This window comes from Mustela putorius, unplaced genomic scaffold (assembly GCF_011764305.1).
Source record: "Mustela putorius furo isolate JIRA1106 unplaced genomic scaffold, ASM1176430v1.1 tig00003987_pilon_pilon_pilon, whole genome shotgun sequence".
NCBI classification, from domain to species: Eukaryota; Metazoa; Chordata; class Mammalia; order Carnivora; family Mustelidae; genus Mustela; species Mustela putorius.
The window spans coordinates 5,678,711-5,702,744 of NW_025422126.1; the positions used below are offsets into that span (position 1 = coordinate 5,678,711).

Below are 24,034 nucleotides of genomic sequence, written 5' to 3' on the forward strand. Positions count from 1 at the left end.
AGTGAAGCAGCGCTGGATTTCTGGGAGATAGGCAGCTGGAACATCTGGATCCTGGAGATATCTGAAAACCATAGAAACAAAGGGCACTGGAATGACATTTTTTAATGTTTATAGTTAACATAAGCACAATCACTTACAGCCAATTCTAGTAGACTGATTGTAAGTTGTGGTATTTATCTATGATATCTATCATGGGAACCCCAAACTCCTCCCTTTCTTCTTTGGTCAAATATTAATTACTAGTTCATAATAACCTACCAGACAGAAGTCATTATGTTGTGTTCATGTGATACAGTGACGAAAGTGAAGAAAGCAGACGAAATTCCTATCTGAGAGTTCATGTCTTACTGGGAAAGTCAGATCTTAACAGTTGATTATAGAATTATAATTGTGAAAAATGCTTAGAAAGAGTTCTTCTGGTCTTCATCTTGGGTCCCATGTTGTCTGGCTTGGGATGTCTCTTCTCTCAAATCAAGTCCTTACACTTGTGTTTCTAGTTTTGCACTCACTCAAATTCTACCATCTTGCCGCCATCTTGTAAGGGCTGCTGTCTCCAAGGCTCTCCACAACTTGCTTCTGCTCACATACTTATTAAACCTGTTTCTTGCTTGTATGCCTTGAGTAGTGTTTTTTTCCACATACCTCTTAAGCTACATATCTGGACTTCTATGTACGATGTAATAGGTCATGGTGGCCCAACACTTGCATGGCAACAACTAGGAAAACTTGGAGAAAATACACAGATAACATTTTTAAAAATAAATTGGAGAAACATGGCTTCCATGAGGATGAAATGAATTGGAACTCCAGAGAGGAGGGACTTTCCAAAGTGAACTGCCAAGCACCGGTTCTTATCCTTCCTAGGAACATTTGATTTGGGGACCATTGCGTGGATTGGACTTGGCCCAGGCAGAGGGACACAGATGACGAAAGGAAAAAAAGCAGTGCTTTTTGGCAGTCAAAAAAGGTTTGTAAAACAAACTGGGAATTTAAGACAATCTAAATGCAGAACAGGTTTTCCCCATGGGACAGCTTCTGAATCTGGGGGCTATGCAAAAGAGTTTGGGAAGCAGGGCTTGAAGCTTCCAAAAAAAATAATAAAGAGACTTCTAAAAGGTAGATCCCATGATGCTTAAGAGGTTAGAGGGAAAGAGCCTGCCTCCAAAACATAAAGGTCTTATCCTCAAAACATTTTCAAAATTTCTGAAGCTGTAAAAAAAAAAAAAAAAAAAAAAAATCTGAAGCTCTGTGTGTGTGTGTGTGTGTGTGTGTGTTGAGAGAGTAGGTGGCAAGGTTGCTAAAGCTTAAGTTCAAAACCTCCAAAGGGTAGAAACAAATCTATAATGTTTCAGGGCTGAGGAGACAGAGATCCGCCATGTTAACAATCCACAGCCCAGGAGGCCATACCTTAAGAACAAGAGCAAATTCAAGTTAGAATGAATCTTATGAAAACTGAAACTGAACCTAACTCAAGCCTTGATTAGCTCAATTTTGTGGGGAGATTTGACTAGGCTGGGCTCAAGGGAGCCTTCTGGGTTGCTGAAAATATGCTATATCTTTAGCTGATCTATTTACACTTATATATCTATATTTGTCTTTTTTAAAAAAAGATTTTATTTATTTATTTGAGAGAGGGAGAGAGAGAGAAGAGAGAGGGTATGAGCAAGGCTGGGGGCAAAGGGAGAAGCAGACTCCCCGCTGAACAGGGAGCCCAATGCGGGGCTTGATCCCAGGACCCCGGGATCATAATCTGAGCTGACGGCAGCTGCTTAACTGACTGAGCCACCTCTGGTGCCCCTATAGATCTATATTTGCATGTATATCAATATCTGTATCTGTGTCTGTGACTATGATCTCTGAATCTAGAGCTATAGCTATATTTATAGCTAGATCTATATTTGTACCTAATATTGTAGGCTTTATTACGCCTGAGTTATACCTTATTTAAACAAGCAAGCAAGCAGGCAAACAAAAACAACAGGATATTTTAAATCTTGCCTCTGTGTGTATGGGTTTTTGTCCTACTACAGTTAGAGGAATGGCAGAGGCAGCCTTTTGTTGGAGAAGTTGCTTGCTGATAGGAGTCAGGGTTAAAGGTATATTCAATCCAGTGGCAGAAAGAAAGATTGAAAGGCTTTCAAGTATGATATGATTTGTTCCCTCTCTCCTAGTTGCTGCTGCAGGAGAGCAGGATTTCCTGATGAACGGTAGCCTGTAGACTTCCCTAGCCCCAGCTAAGAAGGTACTGCAGTAAACTGGAAACTTAGGGGTCTTAGGGGCCACTGTTGGAGAGACAAAAACAGTATTCTTGTGACAGTGCCTAAGGCACAAGCCCCTCCCTCAGGGGCTTCCCTTGTCAAGGAAGGAGAGATGTGTGCTTCTGAGCACTCACAGACCCGGAGGCCTTCAACCGACTGGGTATATGGATTCCTTTCATACACAGGAACAAGTCCATGGTCACTTTATATCATGGCCTCGTTAACCTTGATGATTTCTAAAACGACTCCCTTCTTGATTTTTCCAGAACTGTCCTGTTTCTCTGACTTGTGCTAAAACCTCTCTCATGTCATTGAATCATAAGAATACTAAACCTGAAAATGGTTGCCAGATTTTTTCTTTATAGACCGAAAGGCCAAAGGCTTGCCCAAGATCACATGGGGCCAGTCAGTCACAGAACGAGGACAAGGACTCAGGTCTCAGACTCCCAGACTGGGGCTCTCTCTCTAGATCATGTCCCCTGGACAATCTGGAAGTTTTCATTTGGGAAGAGATTGGGGCAAAGTTTTTTCCTCTTTTCTTCTCCATTTCTAAGCTGACATTGGCAGCCACAATCAGAAATTTCAACTTGGGGGAAAAAAGTAGTTTCAATTTGTTCTTTAATCTCTTTAGTGTATGTGGTGGGTGGCCTGGCTTCTCCTTAGGGAGTGAAGGCTGGTAAAATGCCTTTCCCAAAAGACACATGGAACAAACCACTTCATTGTGAATGCTTCCTTGAAAGAAAAAAAAAAAATACTGTGTTCTGAAGGTCAGGCCCCAGTCCCCAGTCAGGAGAGCAAAGCTGCTGCACCTCAGCTAAAAAGAGTTCATTCTCAGCTAACAAGACCACCAGATCCAACCTGCCTTGGCCAGCTGACCAGGTTTTCCTCATACCCCCAAATGGTGCCAGCTACATTTGCCTACATGTCATTATAGCTCAGAGGAGATGATTTGGGACTGATGGTCACTGAGTTAAGTCAAGCTGGGGTGTGAGGTGCAAAAATTCAGAGCCAGCAAGTCCATCAGTAGCCCCTATCCTTGCTCCTCTGTCCCACTTCTACTCAACAACACTGGTAGAGAGGGCAAATGCTGTCTGAAGTTGGGAAACAGAGCGTCTTCTCAAGGTCAGCCAACAGGTTCACAGCCAAGGAGGGTCTTGAGACCAGTTTTCTGGCTCCTGTGTGGTGTTCATAAGGATTTTTCATGAGAGAAGATGACCCCCTCACCTGCCGTCTGAGATCGATCTTCTGGCAGCCTTCTTACTCCAGTCACACGGTAACTTCTTACTCTTGCCTTCTTCTGCCTCAATTCAAATGCTCCCTCTCCTAAGAGGCTTTGCTGGTCTTGGCTGGCTTGGGCCCTCTTCTCTGGCTTTTAGGGTCCCTGTGCTTTCCTTCGTCATCACTACGATCATACTGGGGGTGGGGGTGTCTGTCTCTTTCTCTGTCCATGGGTCCACCAGGCCCAAGCACACACAGGGCCATCATGGAGCCTGACTGTTTCTATTGGAAAGTGAGCCACCACCCCTACCAGGAGCCCGGTGGTCCAGAGACAGGAGCCAGACATAGCTTTCCCAGCAGGCCTTGAGTGGCTGCTGAATCATGCAGGCGGCATGAAGGAGTCATTAGCAAGCAGAGAGTTTTAGTTTGACCATTTCTCACATAGCTAGGGCACACAAATGGGGGTGGGGAGGGAGGGTTCAGAAATGGGCTGTGGTTTGCTCAAGGGCACCCAGTAAGCCGGTGACAGAACAAGAACTAGACTCTCCACGGGACTGGATTTCCCCTGGAGCTGGGGATCCCTCAGGAGGAGCCCTGGCTGCCCTCCCTCCTGGGGCCACGGAACAGACTCACCAGTGAGACTGATTTGCTCCCCTTGAAAAGCACTGAGGCACTTCCCTTCCCTAAACTCCCATTTTCTCAGAATGCACCTAGGCAACAGATAGAGCACAGACTTGGGCACCACTAGACAAGAGCGCTGAAAAACGTTTTTGCCAGAATTTGGTATCTGATTATTTTTGAAAAGCCCCAATGTAGCATTGTGCTCATAATCAGAAATTTCTGGACTTCCTTACATTTAGTTTGTAGTTTAGATGAAGGGAGTTCATGTTGAATATGTATTATAGGGGTGTTTTTGGTGCTTAAGGGCACCAAAGATATTGTTTGGGAAATTTCCTTGGTCAGGAATATCTGTGAGCCACATTACAGCACTGGCGGGGGACAGAGGACGGAAAAACCACTCACTAGAGGGTTCAGCCCGATGCTACAATTTACATACATCCTCTCCTCTCAGCATCCAAGCCTGCCAGGGAGTGGTTATATCTCTTGAACAAAGGAGAAACTGAGTCCCCAAGGTCCCCAAGTCCCCAAGGTCCATCTCTCTGGGGTGGGAGCAGAGGGTGATCTGGGGCTAGCCTGCGGCAAAGGCCTGAATCCCGCCTAGTGACCAAGAGTGCCACTTCCTGGGCAAGTTCTGCCTCTTGCCAGCTGTGACTTTGGGTCCCTGAGCCTCAGTTTTCCCACCTGTAAAAGAAGGCTTTGGAAGAGATGATCTCCTCTGGCTCAGTGAGCATCTTGGAGCACGTCTCTGTGTCTGGCCCGGTGAGGGGCCAAAATAGCCATCTCATGGCCCCAGCCTCTGAGGAGGGAGAGCGAGGGCCCTGTGGCATGCTTGCCTCTCATGGTGACCGCATCATCACGCTTCACCACAACTCCCAAATCCACGCCATCCTCCCACAGTATTCCCACCATCCTGTGCCGTTCCCGTAGTCCAAGAGCAGGATATGTGCACGTGATAGAGTCTGGCTCAGTAATTGGAGCTACAGCGACCTGGGTTTCCATTCTGGCCTCACCGCTTTCTACGTTTCCCCTGAACTGCAGTTCCCTCACCTGTGACTCACAGTGTTACAGATGCCTCACTAAATATTTCCCTTTCTTTCACTGTCATCGGCCTTGCCTCTCTGTGAGAAACTTTCTCACAAAAGCATCAGCCTCTTGCCTGTGACTGCCCATCCCTGCCCGTCCTGTTGGGGTGTCTGTCCCAGAGCCACACAGACGGGGGGTGCACCCTGGGCCCCTGACTATGGCTGTACACATTCCCGGCCTCTCTGAACCTGTGTGCTTCTGGAAAACTCCAGCCCCGGCTCAGCTCACCTGCAGGCCTGATCCACATTGCTGTCTTCTGTAGCGTCACCACACTTGGCCCTGGTAGAAGAGCCAGGAAGGAGCTGGGCCACAGCCCATTAAACCCTGGAGTCATGGCCTGCTGGGGCCTTCTCCCTCAAGCTGGTTCCCCTAAAGGACTCCACGCCCGCCAGCTGGGACCACCTCCCTAGGGTGGAGTGGGGGATGTGGCCCTGGGCTCTGCAGGTAATGGAAATAGTGTCATTAACAACCCTCATGGGTCCCAGAACTTTATCACCCATGTAAGAGTTCGATTCTTTTTTCCCATCTGGCCCCACAACAGCCAGGGAAGACAGGCAGGGCCAGGATTGTCCTCATTATTTGAGAGCTGAGGAAAAATCCAGTGAAGGGAAATGACTTGCCCAGGGTCACATGAGTGGCTGCTGGCAGAGCTGGAATTTGGGCCCAAGATTCCCATTGCGGTTCAGCTGTTTAGCAGAGACCTCAGTTCTTTCCAGTGGTGTCTCTTTGGATAAATCCCTTAACCCCCCTGGGCCTTTATTTCCTTATCTGTGCAAAAGGGTATAACAGCATTGCCTATCCTGCAGGTTTCTGGGAAGGTTTAGGTGCTGAGCTCGGGTCTAGCACATGGTAAACGTTCAGTAAGGGAGAGCTGTTATTTGGATAAACCAAAAAAGGAAAACCCTATTGTGCCACCGGGACACACTACCATAGCTATTCCAGGAGGGACTTGCTAAGGTTCTGTGGGAAGAATGTGGGGTAGGGTGGACTGTGCCCCAGCCCCAGGAAGGGCCCAAGTTGGATCACAGCCTCTTTGTACCTCAGTCGGTCAGATTCCTTCCTGTGGCTCCATAGCTCTCACTTTCTGACTCTGTCACACTTCCACTAATCTGTATAAAATTTAAACAATTTTTAAAATTTCACTAGTAATAAATAGATCCCATTGTAAAATAGTTTAAGCAATATGGAGATTTATGGGGTAAAAGGTAAATGTTTTCTTCACACCAACCCTTCCTCATATTTCCCCTCCCCCCGACAAAGGTAACGATTTGGTGTGTTCCTTCCACACCTTCCCTAAGCATGCGTGTGTGGCGGGGGTTGGAGGGACTGTTTTGTTTTTCCTTTAACATAGAGTCATTTTGTTCTTATGGTGTCACTTATGTTCCAACTTACTGAGTCTTGGAACCTTTCTGTCTGACATACTTCATTCTTTTAATCTGTTACTTGGTATTTCATAGTATGGATATGACACCAATTATTTCATGTATTTTCAGATTTCAAAATATTTCATCATTTCCCTGCCAATGAACATCTAGGTTGTACACAATTATTGCTATTCTGAACATTATTATAATTAATGTCCTTTTAACATGCATTTTGGGGATAGGTACCCAGATATTTCTCTCAGATAGGTCCTTAGAAGTAGAACTCCTGATCCAAGCAGCAAGCACTTTTTATTTTATTTTATTTTAAATCAACTAATTACTCTATAGTGCATTGTTAGGGTCAGAGGTAGAGTTTAGGGATTCATCTGTTGCAGCAGGGACATCCCAGCTTCAAACCCTGAGACTCCGAGAACATGAACTCCAGCAATGACTGAGATGACCTTGCTGCACCTGGACCTATTGCTGCTGCCCTGACCCAGGGCAAAAGCATTTCAGCCCACAGTAGAGACTTCCAGAAGCGATGTCTGAGGACTGTAGATTTACAACTGCGGGATGTAAGATTACTAAGCCATTGGCAGCTTCCTGGAAACCGAAAGAATAGTACAGCAGAGGCTGTAGCCCCTTCTGATCGAAGGAACTTCTGAGGGCACTGAAGATGGTTTGGGAAATTTTGTTGAAGAACAAACCAGAACTTTCTTTGGTCTCTCCTCCTCTCCAGATCTACTCCTTCCAACTGAAGAGAGGAATTTTGGGTTGGGATAAATTTGTATATGTGGATCTTTGCTTCACGGCCACAAAGGCAAAAGCTGAGGGTTTTTCTAGGGGAGGAGATCTAACCAAAGAATTCCCGCAGAATCATTGGACTGTTGGTGGATTTTTGTTCTGTTTTCTGTTCCTCAGACATGATCGAGCTCCTTTTGTGTGCGTGTGTGTGTGTGTGTGTGTGAATAAAATGATAGAAGTTTATTAAGTGAAGATACAGAAAAAGCTCTCAAGAGTGAGAGGGGACCCCGACAGGGTTGCCCACGACAGAGCTCCTTAATAAACACCTATTGCCATGATGGTGTTGTATGGTGACAGATGGTAGCTGCACAGTATAACGTCTAGACTTTGCCGAATCACTATGTTATAACGTTGTGCATCAACTATACTTCTCTAAAAAAAAAAAAAAAATTAACCAGGTTTGCACTTAAACAAAAACAAAAACAGGTGCGCGTGAGTGGCTCAATCAGGTAAGTGTCAGACTCTTGCTTCTTGGTGGGGTTGTGATCTCAGGCTCATGAGGTCGAGCCCCATTTTGGGCTCTGCCACAGCAGGGAGTCCACTTCGAATTCTGTCTCTCCCTCTGCCTCTGCCCTTCTCCCCCTGCTCTCTCTCTCTCTCTCTCTCTCTCTCTCTCAAAATAAATAAATAACATCTTAAGAAAACAAAGAAACCCCCGCAAACCAGCCTTTGGCAGCATGAAAAAGACTAAAGTCTTTTTGGGGTGTGACAAATGAAACTAACGACAAGACTTGGTTATTGGTAGGAAAGGATCACAGAGAAAACCACCAGCATTTGAACTATGATAGGTCAGAGAAAGCAAACCGAAACCAAGATTTAGATCCCTTTCAGGTTTCTAAGTTTATTTCGTTTTACCTACAAAAATGAGTCAAAATAGAACTAATCTGGTGGCTGAGATTTCTTTGCAAAAAGCCAACACTTTAAGACTTCCTAGTATAACATTAGGGGATAAAATATGATTTAATTTATTACCTCTGAGAAGGAAAATGTCCTCAGGTTTCTAGGAAATGATGGGCTGTTCGATAGCCATGGTTACAAATAGTCCTCAGAACTTGTTTTAAACCTGTTTAATGGCTCAATGACAGCTTTGCACTAATATCCACGTTCCTGAAAGCCAGCCAGTCTAAAAGTCAGCCACCCAGCAACACCCTCACCCCAGTAACCACACTTCCACCACCAAAGACAAACTGTTCCCTCAATACCAGCACCCCTGAAGGTCCACCAGCCCCTCCCTTCCACATCGTCCCCAGCCCTGTGTGAAATTAGCTCCCTGTGTTCCTCAGAACCATATGCTGGAACATTCCCAATGCTTAAGGTGGTGGTAAGTTCAGCCTTCTGTTTTCAGGTGTGGCATGCTGGTCTCTGCCTTTGACATTTTGTATTTATGTCTCTGCAGTGCAGTCGTAATGTTCCCTCCTTCACTTTTGATTTTAGTACTTGGAGGTCTTTTCTTTTTTTTTTTTTTCTTAATCAATCTACTTAAAGGTTCGTCAATCTTATTGATGTATTCGAAGACCCAGTTTTGATTTTGTCAATTTTTCCCATCTTTTTTATTTGTTTCTATTCTAATCTTTACTGTTATTTCATGCCTACTGCTTGCTTTGAGTTGAGTTTGTTTTTAAAGGAAAATGATAAAAGAATAATTTCTTAAAGTAAAAATTAGATTATCATAAATAATTTAATAAATAATCTAATAGCAATAGATGATTAACTTGAGATTTTCTTCTTTTTTCATATGAGCATTTATGGGTCTACATTTCTCTCAAAGCACTTGTTTTAGCCGTATCCCCTGATTTTGGCTATGCTATGCTTTCATTTTCTACAAGATATTTTCCCATTTTCCTTGTGATTTCTTTTTTGACCCATTGTTTTTTTTGTTTGTTTGTTTAAGATTTATTTATTTGACAGACAGAGATCACAAGTAGGCAGAGAGGCAGGCAGAGAGAGAGGAGGAAGCAGGTTCCCCACAGAGCAGAAAGCCTGATAAGGGGCTCGATTCCAGGACCCCGGGACCATGACCTGAGCCAAAGGCAGAGGCTTTAACCCAATGAGCCACCCAGGTGCCCCTGACCCATTGGTTTTTTAAGGGTGTGCTGTTTAATTTCCACATATTTGTGGAAGCAGCATTCAGTGATAGAATTTTTATTATTTTAAAGATGTATAGAATAGTATAATGGGCAGGTTATTTAAAATATATATAGCTTGGGACCAAAATATCTAGTTTAGTAATAGTGATGGCTTTAAAGATGGAACTAGACCAGGTACTGTGGACAACGCTGGGAATATATTTGAAGAAAACATAAGAGGAGGATAAAAGAAATTAAAGTGAATCATGCTGTTTGAAACAAACAGGAAGCACAAAATAAGAATTTAACATATTATAAGCATTTTACTTAGCATCAAGAATATAAGAAGTTAATGCAGAGGAAATGGTATTACCATAAATATCATTCTTGTAATGGAATCATAATCTCATGACTACATAAGTATTTTCACTACGTGTAAGTGGTAAGTGGAACCATCTTTAGAACTCAGCGTTGTAACCAAGTTTAGAAGCATTTTAAACTAGCATTTGACATTTCAGAATTCATTTTTTAGTGTTTTTTTTCTTCCTTCCTCTCCCAATAACATTGAGATATAAAATATACCATATAGTAGGCTCATGATATATGTACTTGAGATATGTCACTTAGCAGACAGATTTTATTTTCTTGACAAGAAGCATAGGTAGCCACTTGTGAGGACAGATAAATGATCAGATTTTTTTAAAAAATCAAATAATTGCTGCCTGAAAACCAGTTGGCTTATGGAATTATCCTAATGCTTGGATAAAAAAAAGAAACCTCCACTGGGAAGAATCAGTAACACTGGGACATCAGTCCCACATGCCTTGACTCAGGTTGAGCCCTGCACCCTTAGGGAGAAGTGAAATGGATTTTAAGAAAGCATTTTCCTGATGAATATGTATCTTATCCAAGCTTAACATAAGAGCTTTTCACAGACCTTAATTCTGGCAGGCAGTCATCTGATATATCCCTGGTTTGTTCCCTCATTTCCTCTTCCTGACGACTTTTTCTCTCTTCCATTCACCAATACCTCTTCCTGTTGCTATTCCAGCCAATCAGGAGAGGAGTGCACGGAGTCCCGTCCCATGTTCACCCGCCTGCCGCCATCCATGCCTGCATTCCTTCTGTCTTCCAGCCTATTCCCCTGGACTAACTCTTCATGCTCCCACCTAACGCCACGCTCCTTCTCCCACCACCAGTTTTTTTTTTTTTTTCTCGAACAAAAACTTTATCTCTACCAACTGTTGATTAACTTTTCAAAATCAAGGTGCAGACCAATCTTCTAATATGTTACTGTTTCTCCAAGAAAGAGCTAATATTGCTGTATTTATATGTTGTATATGTGTGTGTAAGTCTATGGATATGCTTATATTAAAAATGGAAAGAAAAACAAAAAAATGAATAAAAATAATTTTTGTAGAGGGAATGCAATAGGTGGAAGGAGCATAAATGGGGACAGGAATTCACTAAAAATGCCTTGACTCACTATTTTGACTTAAAATTGCTACCATCGTGGCTTTAAAAGACCCCCTTGCTGTTTGCTGAAATTCTCACTCTCTGCTAATGCCCTTGCTTCAAGTCCCATCACACCTGCAACTTGATCACAATTTGCTAAGAAAGAGTTTCTTTCCTTTAACATATGCCACAAGAATGTCACTGCCTGAGCCATTCACTTTTCTGAGAGTGGTTTTCCTTTTTGCCTCTTTCAGGGGCACTGTAGTTCTGTCCACCCTTTTTTGACCTATGGGATTTCTGAGGAAGACTGAGTGGCAAAGTCTTCTGTGTTTGCTTGAGTGAGAACTCCATTTCTTGACTGAGGCGGGGGTCTAAGCTAAAAAAAATCAGCACCCCATGACAAGGAGTCCATCCTGCATTCTGGTCAGCTCCAGAATGAAACTTCTCCTTCTTGATGGGAGCAGCTCAGGGCTTCTGTTCAGTCAGTCCATGTCTGCCATGTTGTTAACTCCATGAAGACTCCTAAACAAGCAGCAGCAGGTGCCATAGGTTAATATATATTTACAGGGGACATTTTTGTCTTGGATTAAACACCATCCTCCATGCTCCCACCATCCCCTGTGCTTCCCTTTGATACAGCACCTGCCACACTGTGCTATTCCTCCTCGAGTCCATCTTCCTCACTAGATTGTAAGCAAATTGAGGGCAGTGACTGTCCCGATCTCTCTCTGTGGTGTCTAGCTTTTACCACATGGCCAAGCACCTCCCAAATGTTAATCAAAGTCTTCTTAAATGGATAGACAAACAGGGAAAATTATATTGGGCAGCTCAATGCTTACTACGAATGCAAAAACCACCACAAACCATCCTACCCATGGAAACACTTGAACTGAACATTGAGAACTACCATTGCAGCCTCTGCCTGATGGCATGATGTCTTGTATTATGAAATACAGTATTCATATGGAGCCACAATGTATAAGTCTATACAGAGAGTTTGATTGTAAAGTGAACGATCGTGTCACCACCATTCAGGGGAGAATGAAACTGACAATTCCTCAGAAGGCCCTTGGTGCCGCTCTCTGATTCACATCCCTCTCCCTCTCTTACAGCAATAACTCTGATTTTTTTAAAGATTTTATTTATTTATTTGACAGAGAGAGATCACAAGTAGGCAGAGAGGCAGGCAGAAAGAGAAAGAGAGAGGGGGGAGGAAGCAGGCTCTCTGCCGAGTAGAGAACCCGATGTGGGACTCGATCCCAGGATCGGGATTTTGGGATTCCAAAACAGATTGGAAAAATATAGAGATTCCGAACAGATTGGGAAAACCTAGAGGGCGCCTAGATGGCTCAGTCGGTTGAACATCTCCTTCAGCTCCTGTTGAGTCCCGCATTGGGCTCACTGCTTGATGGGGAGCCTGCTTCTCCCTCTCCCTTTTCCTGCTGCTCCTCCTGCTTATGCTCACTTGCTCTCTCTCTCTCAAGTATGCAGTGAAACTTTAAGAACTTAGGATTTTCCAGGCAGGAGAAGGTCACATCCGTCTTCCCCATGGTCCGCACCAGGTCCTGAGCTGCCAGAGGCGTACCGCCCCAAGGCGCTCCCCAGGCAAAGCCCAAGGGGACGCCCGAGATCATGACCTGAACCGAAGGCAGAGGCTTAACCCACTGAGCCATACAGACACCCCTGATTTTCATTTTTATAATAAATATGCCTTCTCTTTTCTTCACAGTGTATGACATCTCTATCTATTGATAAAAAATGTAGTTTAGGTTTACCTGTCTTTGAACTTCATATAATTGGAATCATCCTTTCTGTCAAATAAATAAATAAAATCTTTTTAAAAAATTTGAAGATCTTTTATTTATTTATTTGATAGAGATCATAAGTAGGCAGAGAGGCAGGCAGGGAGAGAGGAAGGGAAGCAGACTCCCTGCTGAGCAGAGAGCCCAATGTGGGGCTATATCCCAGGATCCTGGGATCATGACCCAAGCTGAAAACAGAGGCTTTAACCCACTGAGCCACCCATTCATGTCTTAATAACTAACCTTTCTGTGTTCTCCTCTTTATTACTATTTTAGCCTTATATTAAAAAATCTATTTGATACATTTATGAGACTGACACACTGCCCACTGAACTAAGAAAATAATTTTGACACTTTAAAGAAGATAATTTTTCTATTTTATCTGACATTTTTCTTTCCACAAAAGTGTTGATTTTATAACTTAGTCTATCATTAATGGAAGTGGAAGCCTCGATGGTATATTTTGGGCTCTACTCTAAGTCATTCCTCCTGTCAAGAAACATTTTTGATGGCATTCTTTCTTTTTAGCACACTGGTATTTTGGAAGAAGAATTACCTACATCTAAGGATAAAGGGTCTCCAGAATGCCCTGGGTCCCAGACACTTGTTGTGCTGGTGATGGCTGCTTTGACATCCTTGTTCTCCAGGGTGTAGATGAGAGGGTTGAGGATAGGGGCGAGAAGAACACACACCACATTGGCCATGATGTGGGAGTTGAGGGGCTGGTTGGCCCTGTAGGCCACAGAGGCTATGGCAATGCGTGAGTAGTAGGTACCAACCACTAAGAGGTGGGAGCTGCAGGTGGAGAAGGCTTTCAAACGTCCTTCTCAGGAGCTGATGCGAAGCACCAAAGCCAGGATGTGGGCACAGGAGAGAAGCACCAGGGGAAGGGGCAGGAAGGACACCTCTATGGTGATGCAGAAGCCCATGAGGGTCTGGGACGTGGTGCAGGTGGTCACAGAAGCAGCGAGGGATGTGAGCTATGTTGTCAAAGGCCAAGCAGGAAGTCTGCACCCCAGTGGGGATGTGCAGGAGGAAGGCAGTGAGCCAGGCTCAGGCTGCCCGGGTGGCATCGGTGTGGGGGTCATGAGGACAGGGTATAGTCCAGGGGGCAGCAGATAGCCACATAGCGGTCATAGGCATGGCCACCAGGATGAAGGCTTCTGAGCAGGAGAAGCTGTGGAAGAGGTGAATCTGCAGGAAGCAGGTGGGGAAACTGAGGAAGCGGTCCCCAGGCAAGAGGAGGGATGACATCTTGGGGACAGTTGTCATGGTGCAAAGGATGTTCAGGGCTGAGAGACTGATCAGGAAGAAGTCCATGGGCTTATGGAGTCTGGGTTCTCTCACCACAGCCATAGGATGAGCATGTTCCCCACCAGGATGAGCAGGTAGAGGAACAGGAAGATGAAAAAGATGGAAGAAAGGGGAACACCTGTGGAGAGGGGATGCCCACCCAGTAGAAGATTGGTGGAAATTCTTTTGATCCATTACAGGTTGTGGCCTCCACAGTGAGACAAAGCTGCCTGCCAGCATGACAGGCAGCCAGAGCTTCTGGAAACCAGGAGTCTGGAATGAGGAATCCGTAGACGTCACCGTACAATTATTGCAACCCAAATGATTTATGGCCAAGTTTAAAGGACTGTGGTACCCTCCAATACTGCTTCTTCCATCTTAACCCACAATTCCCTCTTTCCATCTTCCATCAAGCATTCAGGAGGTACCTACCTACAATGGGCAAGGCTGTGAGAAGGTGAACAAAGCATACTGCCTTCACAGGGCTTACTTAACGTTCTGGCAACAGGCTGATATATTTAAAAGATAATACACAGTTTTCTGGTTACAACCGTGATAAGTACATTGAAAGAGCTTCTCGCATGACCTGAGAAGCAGGTGACTCTTATTGTCTCAATTTAATTTAATTTATTTATTTGACAGAGAGATAGAGAGTGAGCCCAAATAGGCAGAGCGACAGGCAGAGAGAGAGAGAGGTAGAAGCAGGCTCTCCGCTGAGCAGGGAGCCTGACTCGGGGCTCGATCCCAGGACCCTGGAATCATGACCTGAGCTGAGGGCAGCTGCTTAACCAACTGAGCCCCTCATTGTCTCCATTTTAAAGGTGCCCCTCGTTGTCTTCGTTTTAAAGGGTTAACCCTCAGTTGATCAAAATCCATTCTGACAAATCCAGTCACCATTTTTTTTTCTCACACCCTCACCCCAGTGAGGCAGAGTAAGGCATCTGAGAGGCAGAATAAGGCATCTAAGAGGCAGAAATGTAGAGAGTCAAGGTCAGAGGCCATTGAGTCCAGCTGTTTACTCTGGTCTGCTCTGCTGCTTTGCAGATGGGCGTACAGATGCTATGACCTGTAGGACAAGTGCACATGGCTTCTCACTGCCAGGCGGTGCTGGACCATCCAACAGGCTCACCAAGCATGTGCAGGCTCACCAGCAAAGCAGGGGCACCAGAGATAATTTCTGAAACAATTTTGCATTTGATATTTCCAAGCATCGTTCAACTGGCCCATCCTAGGAGATATCCAAGTTTGGCTGGATCTTCTTACACTTAATTTACAGGTTCGGGTTCTTGTTTTACTCTGGATTATCTAGGACGTGTGAACGATGCAGGCCCATGCTGCGGGTCCGAAGGGTGGTATTTCCTAGGGCACAGAACTTACCACCGGAACTGGCGAGGCTCTTCCCTGTCTGGATTGTCCTCTGGCCAATTACACAGCTGGACCAAAGAGCCAGTCACCAGAATGCACAACCTGACACTGTCCTTCACGTCCATCGCCCCCTCTCATCATCCAAGCCTGCCAGGGAGCGGTTATGCCCTTTAGCCAGCGTAAATCTGAGGGTCTGTCCAAGGCCACGGCTGGTGAGGAAGACAGCAAGAGGTGTTCTGAGCCCCGCTGGGAAACCAAGAGTGTTGGTTCTTGGACCAGCTCTGCCACTTGCCTGCTGTGACTTTGGGTCCCTGAGCCTTGGTTTTCACATCTGGGCAGTGAGGGCTTTGGAGGAAAAGATCTCGGTTGGGCTTCCAATTCAATGAGCTCTATTTGGAGGGTCCCCTCTGTGGTTGACAGATCAGATATCACAATGGTCCTTGCCCAAAGGGAGAAGGTGGGAGGAGCACCTGGGTGGCTCAGTCTGTTAAGCATCTGTCTTCAGCTCAGATCACAATCTCCAGGTTCAGGGATTGAGCCCTGTGTCTGGCTCACAGATCAGCAAGGTGGCCGCTTCTCTTTCTCCCTCTGCTCTTCCCCCTGCTTGTGCTTGCTCTGTCTTTGTATCTCTCTCAAATGAATACATTTCAAAAAGAAATCTTAAATAAAACAAAGGGAGAGGGTAAGTGCTTTCCTGCCTAGTGGGTACCTGCTGTCAGCCAGATTCTTTTCCTTCATCTTGTCACGTGGACCTTAGTGGCCAAGTGTGTGGACTTGGGAATCAGAAAGGACCTGATTCCAATTTCAGCTCCTACTTCCAGCAGTGTGACCCTGGGCAAGTCACTTCCCTATCCTGGAGCTTATTTCCCTCATCTGTGACCTCCTGGGTTGTTGTGATCCTTATGGAGAGAACGCTTAGACAAGGCTTACGTGTGACCCTAGAACACGTAGGGATCAGAGCTTGCCCGTGTTTCTACTGGTGACTGCTGTCATCAACCTTGCTCTCCTGGGGGAGAGGCTTGGCCAAGATAATTTCAATCCCACCCAGAGGTGCACCTTGTCCGGATCTGGCAGGCTAGGTGGTCTAAGATCCCATAGCCTGTGTATGCAACCCAATCTGTCTTCCTGATCTCCAGCCCTGGTTCTACATCCCTCCCCTTATATCATTGCCCCTGTCTCTCCACTCCAGTCTTTGCTGAGTTTTGACACTCCCTTCCTCCCCTGCTCCCTCACCTGTCAATCCCTGTCTCCTTGGTATCTTCTGTGGCGTCTCATTTGTGTCTTCCAACTTGGCCTGGCAGGAAAGCACCAGGCAGCCACTGAGCTGTGTTAAGCCCTCCAATCCCTCCTTCAGCCAGAACTTCTGGGGCTCTCTCCATCAAGATCTCTCCATCAGCTGCTAGAGGGCTCCTTTGGAGCTCTTTGCCCTCTCATCACCCAGGATCAACTTCTTAGCTCCTCCTAGAGCATGTGTTGAGATGGGACTTACCTCTGGGATTTGCTGAGAATGAGAACAGCTTTGTTAATAGCCCTCACGGGCTCCAGAACTTACAGCCAATGGGACAGCTTTCATTGACATTATTCTCTCTGGTCTTCAGAAGAACCAGAGGGGACAGGCAGCCCAAGAGGAGGAAACTGAGGTCCAGAGAAGTGAAGGGAGGATTTAATGAGATAGGGATATTGGCTTTTTGGAGTGAAACAAGATTATCTGAAAATTTCTCCAGGAGCTCTCTGTGTTCTACAAGGCAATATCCAGGGGGAGAGGCTGCCTGCATAGATTTAATTTCCCAGGGGACTGGTGATGTCTATTTCCTGCAGGAAAAGATGCAAGTTTCATGGGTTCTGAGGGTCTCAGGATGCCAGCTGGTTTATCAGAAATACAGTCACTAGCCGGCATCTAAGCTTAGACTGTTGCATAAAGCTCATAAAGCTACTCTCTTGTTCCCTTTCCTCTCCAAAGAGAAGTAATCAGTGTCAGGGCATTAGAGTCATGTCTTAAGATGTATGCATGTGAGCTGTCAGCAGCCAAGGCTCAGCTGCTAGAGGGCAGGCCACCAACTGTGTCTACTAAGGTATATCACTCAAACCACGCAGATTTCATTCACTCATCACAAGAAGTTCACTCCGTTTGGACCTAGGCTTTCCAAGATTCTGATTAGTCACAACTGGGGGGGGGGGATTTCTAAGACAAGGACAAGGGGGATTAGTTACTGCCTTTGCCATTGTAGCCAGCCCCATGGCTGCGAGGGAGGCTCAACCTCTTTCTCCTCTACCACCCATTCTAGATTCCCTTCTCCTTTACCTTCACGTTCAATCACCTTGGTTGGTCTGGATGGATTCCCTTCTAGCATGACCCAGACCCTCATCCCTGACAGTTTTGAGCCCTGGTTATGATTGCTCTCGTGGCTCATTTATAGTTAAATTTGGTCATGGAAGAAACAAGAAATGCTCCTGTCCCTGAGTGCCAACCTCCCAGCCTTGGCCATGTATGAGCAGCCTCATTCCCTCCTGAAGATCAGGAGGTATAGTATAGTAACTTGCAAGTATAGTAACTCCTTTTCTGATTGCTGATGTACTTGCACAGTGGGCTTAAAATGACCAGACAGCTGTTGTAGCTTTAAGTTTGGTGAAACTTGCTCTGTCTCCTGGGGAATCAGTACCATTTAATCCACCAAGCCTAAATTGCAGGGACTGGAAAGACAGATGCCCCACAAGGGGTCACTGTGGGTGACAGTGAGTGGAGCCACTCTACCATCCACCCACTGGCTCTTGGCAGGAATCGTCACTTTTTAATGGGTATCCAAGTTGAAAACGGATCCTTCCCTTTGGACAGGAACATGGACTCCATTAACACTCCTTGATCGGAGCAGTCAGTGGTTTTCTTAGGCAATTATTTCAAGCCCCCCACCTGCCCTCAACTATATTTTTGACACACAAGTGCTTGCGAACCAACGAGTGACATCAATGCCAAAAATAAAAGAACTTAATAGGAAAAATATTTAACATTGAATTAAATGCAAATTTCTTGTTCCCCATGATCCTCTGGGCTTCTCTCTGTCCTATCATCTTCCATTATTCGCTGCATGTGACTCCCCACTAGATCATTATCTTGAAGATATTATCGTTATCTTGAAGACAGCAACTGCATCTGGCTCATTTCTGTCTCTGGCATCCAGTAAAATTTTTTCTGAATGATTGGATGATTGTATTCATCACATTAGAGATTGATGAAAACTACAATTATTCTGTAGCACCAGAAGGAAACGTTCTTGATCCAGTGTTTGAGGCCCAGGTTTTGGATGTTTGCTCAATTGAATTAGGCTAATTTAGACTGCTGAAGTTCATTTAAAAATATGTATTATGTTTCCATCCTACGCTAGACATTGTCATTAGTGTCAGGGATCTGAGCCAGTTGTGTCTAAGGATCAAGAGTCCCCAGAATGCCCTGGGTCCTGGGGACATGCCCTACTGGTGATGGCTGCTTTGGCATCCTTGTTCTCCAGGGTATAGATGAGAGGGTTGTGGACAGGGATGAGAAGAGCATACACCACATTGACCATGATGTGGGAGTCGAGGGGCAGGCTGGCCCTGTAGGCCACAGAGGCTATGGCAATGTGTGAGTAGTAGTTACCAACCACCAGGAGGTAGGAGCAGCAGGTAGAGAAGGTTTTCGAACGTCCTTCTTGGGAGCTGATGGGAAACACCAAAGCCAGGATGTGGGCACAGGAGAGAAGCACAGGAGAAGGGGCAGGAAGGACACCTCCACGGTGATGTAGAAGCCCATGAGGGTCTGGGACGTGGTGTCAGAGTAGGAGGCCTGGACCACAGCCAGGTGGTCACAGAAGCAGCGAGGGATGCGTGTTGTCAAAGGCCAAGCAGGAAGTCTGCACCCCAGTGGGGATGTGCAGGAGAAGGGCGGTGAGCCAGTCTCAGCTGCCAGGGTGGCATCCACGTGGGGGTCATGAGGACAGGGTATAGCCCAGGGGGCGGCAGATAGCCACATAGCAGTCATAGCCATGCCACCAGGATGAAGGCTTCTGAGCAGGAGAAGCTGTGGAAGAGGTGAATCTGCAGGAAGCAGGCGGGGAAACTAAGGAAGCGGTCCTCAAGCAAGAGAAGGGACGGCATCTTAGGGACAGTGGTCATGGTGCAGAGGATGTTCAGGGCTGAGAGACTGATCAGGAAGAAGTCCATGGGCTTGTGGAGGCTGGGATCTCGTGAGGTAGCCTAGTCCCTGCCACCATAGGTGAAGGAACATTCTGAGTATGGTGATGTTGATGGACCCTTACAAGACTGCCTACCGTTAGCACTAGAACCTTGAGTGCAGTCATTTGGTACAAGCCCATCTGGTTTGGAGATCTCTACATGGAAGTTCCTGGATGGAGTTTTTAGATCTGAGATATCGGGAAGATAAGAAGATCACTGGTTGAGGAAGACGAGGGTAAGGCCTGCAGTGAAAACCTGACATAATTTGCCATAAGGTTCCCTTGATTCTACCTTCCTCCCTCTGAGCCTAGGATTGTCAGTGGTTTCTGATAGAGGCTTACAGATCAGGGGCTCTACAGAACTAGTGGGAACACTTCTCTGGGGACACTGAGATAACCATTTCTGTACAGCTCTGGATTTGATTCCTCCTCTATACCCTACTCATTCTTGTCTCACTCCATCTGAGCTGTGATGTTGTGTCTCTTGAATCAGTGTTCCTTGTCCCTATATTTCCATTCCTTTGAGGATTCCCTTTCTGCGCCATCTTATTGTGGGAGGGATAGGGAGAGCGGCTCCCTCTGAGGAACACTACAGACTGCTGTCTCCTTAACCCAAGATTGGCTTCCTTATTTCTGGAGCCGCTAGTGGAGCCCTCCGTCTGTCTCTCTGTAACCAGAGTGCCTGTGACGTGTCTTTGTATCCTGGCTATTTTGTCATATCCAGGGAGCAACCAGAACTGATTTTCCCAATTGTCCCAGAACTGTCTGTTTTTAGTCCCGAAATTTCCATGTCTCAGGAAATCGCTCTGTCCCCAGCAAACCCGAATGATGGTTACCCCAGAAGGGTAGAGGTACTGTATATGACTTTGGGGGAGGGAGTCATTTCCTGAATTGAAGATGAATTCTCCCTACTGGGGGGGGGGTGGGGAAACAACAACAACCCAGCTTCCAGGGACCCTCCATATGTCTTTCCCCTTCCTGGCTGCAGCAGCTTGGCTGGTGTTAGTCATCAGCCATTTTATGCCCAGCACCCCGGAGCATTCCTTTCTCGGCCCCAGTTCAGAGGGCACTGCAGAGAACCAGTGTCAGGAGAGCTGGCAGATCGCTCCACAGGGAGGCACCCTGCTCCCCAGAGGTAGCTGAAGAAGGTCATCGCTCAACCCTGGCCGCTGGCCCAATTCCTGAAGGGAGACTCTGCAACTCCTGGAACTGAGCTGCAGGAGGTGTGGGCTCGCCCTTGACCTTGACTCCGTGATCTGGGGCCAGGGTATATTGACATTCAGATCACTGCCTCTCTCTCCCAACCACGGCATGAGCAGTGTTTTTGAGCCTGGTTTTCCAAGACCACCTCCTGCTTCTCTCTCTCTTAACAAAATCCTTCTCATGTCACAGGATGTGTAAGAGTGGAAAGGGCCCTGCAGAGAAGCCAGTCTCTGGTCCTTTCTTCGCAAACGCAGAATCTGTGGGGCTAGGGGTGGGGAGCAAGCCCAGGTCAACAGCAGCTTGTTGCCAGACTTGGTCCTGGAAAGCAGGCCTCTGGGCTCTGGCCTTGGCCTCCGTCCACCAAGCTTGGACACCTGGAGAACTGGGAAGCTCTGCTTTCCACCTAGGGAAAAATTAGGCCAAAGGTTTTATTTTCCTCTCTAGATTTCTTAGGCTGATGTCAGAGACAACTATAAATTTCTATTTCCTTCTGAGGGTGTTTTCCAACAGTTTCAGATGGGCTGGTTACCAAACGGAGGCCCTACATGTCTAGAAAAATGCTCTTTTCGAGAAATGCCTTAGGAAAGAGATGGACTGGCCCAGCTGTGAAGAGAAAGTCATGGCAGCCAGGCCCCATGTCCTGAGTGGAAATGTTATACACCCCGCACCCCGCTGGTAAAACCAGCTCATCGGAAAGCCTCAGGAAATATTTTTTAATAAATGAATTTATGACTGAAATGGTTCACCTGAGGGAAACTCAACTTTTTCCCCTAATGGACTTGTCGGCAGGGTTTTCTATTTTCTTTCAGCACTGAAATTGATCCAAACCGCGTTCCCTGTGAGTTGCTGTGCCCTCCGCAGACTGGGCCCATGGGAAAGGCGCGTGCTGGGTTTGCTGGGCAATCACGGAGCATCAGAGCCAGAAGCCTCCTGAAACCCCATTAGGACTGTCTGATCCCCATTCATTTTTTCCCCATTTCCATTGCTCCTTGTCTTTCAAATTAAAAAAGCCCAGAGAAGGGAGTGACTTGCTCAAGGTCCCATGGGGGTTGGTGGCAAAGCCACACTAGCAGCCACATTCCTGGCTCCTTGCCCAGGCCCTCGAAAGGGGCCACCTTTGGGGAGGCACCAAAGCTTTCCCGTCTGGAGGCCCAGATCATTCTGGGAGTTGTCATCCACATCTCCCTCATTGGTTTGTGGGTTCTTTGGGACTGGAGATTGGCTCTGACCCCTCTCCTAGAAAACCAGCTTCTCAGTGGGACCCATTTTGCTTCTTGGTGATTCCACAAAGAGACACTGGAGCGTGGCTGTCCCCACAGCCTCAGGGAATCCTCTCCAGCATTCCTGCAGAATCAGACAACACTTGACTTTATGGAGGCCTTCTGGTCCTGCTCCCTTATTGTTGCTGATAGCAAAGGAGAGGCCCAGAGTGGGACTATGACCTGGCTAAATTCACACAGCAAATTACAAGCAGAACCAGCCTGCCCAGGATGCTATAAATTGGGGCAGAAACATTTTAGCCTATCTCCCTTCTCTTAGAGCCCATCTTGTAGTGGGGTAAGAGTCTCTACCTGCTTGCCCCCCTAAAGCCTGCCTTCCCAGAACCTTGTCCTTCCTTGGGCTCTGACCAGCTCCAGGCACTGCCTTTGTGCCCAAGACCTCTGCAGGGTGGCCCAGCTCACCTGCAACCCAGGCCACTTCAGCTGCTCCCTCCTCTCCCCAGGCCAGCGCTGCCTCCAAGGGGAGAACCAGGTTGGGGCTGAACCTGGTCCCATGAAACCTCCAGGGCTGCCCATTACTAGCCGTCTGGGGCTCTCCCCCTTGAGATTCCATTCTACTGAGGCCTTGAGTAATGTTTTTCTGGGGACTCCCAGGTGGCTGATTAACGGCTACCGCTGGGTTTTGCTTATATGGAACAGGAAGAGGAACAGTCCTCACTGGGGCTCAGAACTCTGTGGTCTGTGCATGTTTTCCCAGCCATGGAGAAACAACTGGGAGCCCTGGGTGACAGATGAGGAAACAGAGGCTCGGAGGCAGAAGGAGTTGCCTGTCTCATGGCAAGCCAAGGGCCAGGACAGATCTGAGGTCTCCCATTTTCTCAGGCTAGCCTCTGAGACCACACACAGAGGGAAAAGTCTGTGAAAATTCTCTGTGTAAGTGTGAAGTCTGTCCTCTGCTATCGGCCAGGGCATGGGGGCTGGGCATTGAGTGTTTTGAAGCTAGAGGAACAAGTGTGACAGAGCAGGGAGCCACTCAGTTTGCCAGATCTTCACTCGCTCACACTCGTCTGTCCTCTCTTCTTCATGCTTACTCTTTTATGCTAGACACCTTATTACTCAGTCCGACCTCCTCCAGGAAGCCCTCTGTGATTTCATGTTCCTCTAGCCCCCGGCTTTCTTGCTCTCTTCTGAATTAACCAGGCCTGGCTGCCTATGCTGCTGATTTTTAAAATTAGGAGAACTGAGGCTGACAATTCATTCCCTGTTGAATAAAGCTGGTGGTGTGCCGGCTGCCCGCTCACAGTGAATCACATAGTGTAGTGGGGAGAGCCAGTGACAACACTGGCCAGCAGTCATAGCCAGTGTGATGTGTACTATTAGAGAGCTGAAGGGCTCTGGAGGAGGGAACAAAGCAGGCTTGCATCATGGAAGACATCTTGTGGGCTGATTGTGGATTACAAGCAGATATGGAAAGCCCTCCAAGCCAATAAGGCAGGGACAGGGTCAGGAAGGGCTGAAAAAGCAGAAGGTATGTTCAACGGGCAGATGGAGGTGTATTTGTGATGCAGAATGGAGGGAGAGACTGGGAGTTTCAAAAAGGGAAGCTACAGAGGTTGGCAGGGGCCAGAGAGAGAAGGGGCTTGAATTTCAGACCACAGAACAAGAACTCAGCACGAGACATGGGAGAGCCAGGGCCGGCCTTCAGATAGGGGACTTAGAGTCAGCTGCCTGTTCCAGAAAGATCACCCCCACTGCCACATGGAGAGCAGATTCTCATGGGAGAGGCTAGAGGCAGGGAAGCCAGTGGGGGATTGGGTAGGGAGAAGACGGAGAAATAACCATATTCCCGACAAGGGAAACCGCTGCCTTTCCTGAGGGCTTACTTGTGCTAATGATATGCTAATGATCACCTGCTTCGTCTCAGCTTGTCTGAGCGGTGGTTTTCATTGCCCTTGCTGCGTAGTCGATGGAGCTCAGAAAAGCTGTCACTAAGCGTGCTTTGGTCCCTCCTCTGGGCCCACAAGAAGCCACTGTTAGAATTCTAACATTTCCAAGGCCCACACCTTTTTACTACCCA

The 24,034-nt window shown here is 46.8% G+C and overlaps 2 pseudogenes; both read right to left on the reverse strand.

Moving 5' to 3' along the window:
- Window positions 1–13,195: 13,195 nt before the first annotated feature.
- On the reverse strand, window positions 13,196–15,454 carry LOC101684198 (annotated as a pseudogene).
- A 3,300-nt stretch (window positions 15,455–18,754) lies between these two features.
- Window positions 18,755–19,660, reverse strand: LOC101683911 (annotated as a pseudogene).
- Between the last annotated feature and the right edge of the window lie 4,374 nt (window positions 19,661–24,034).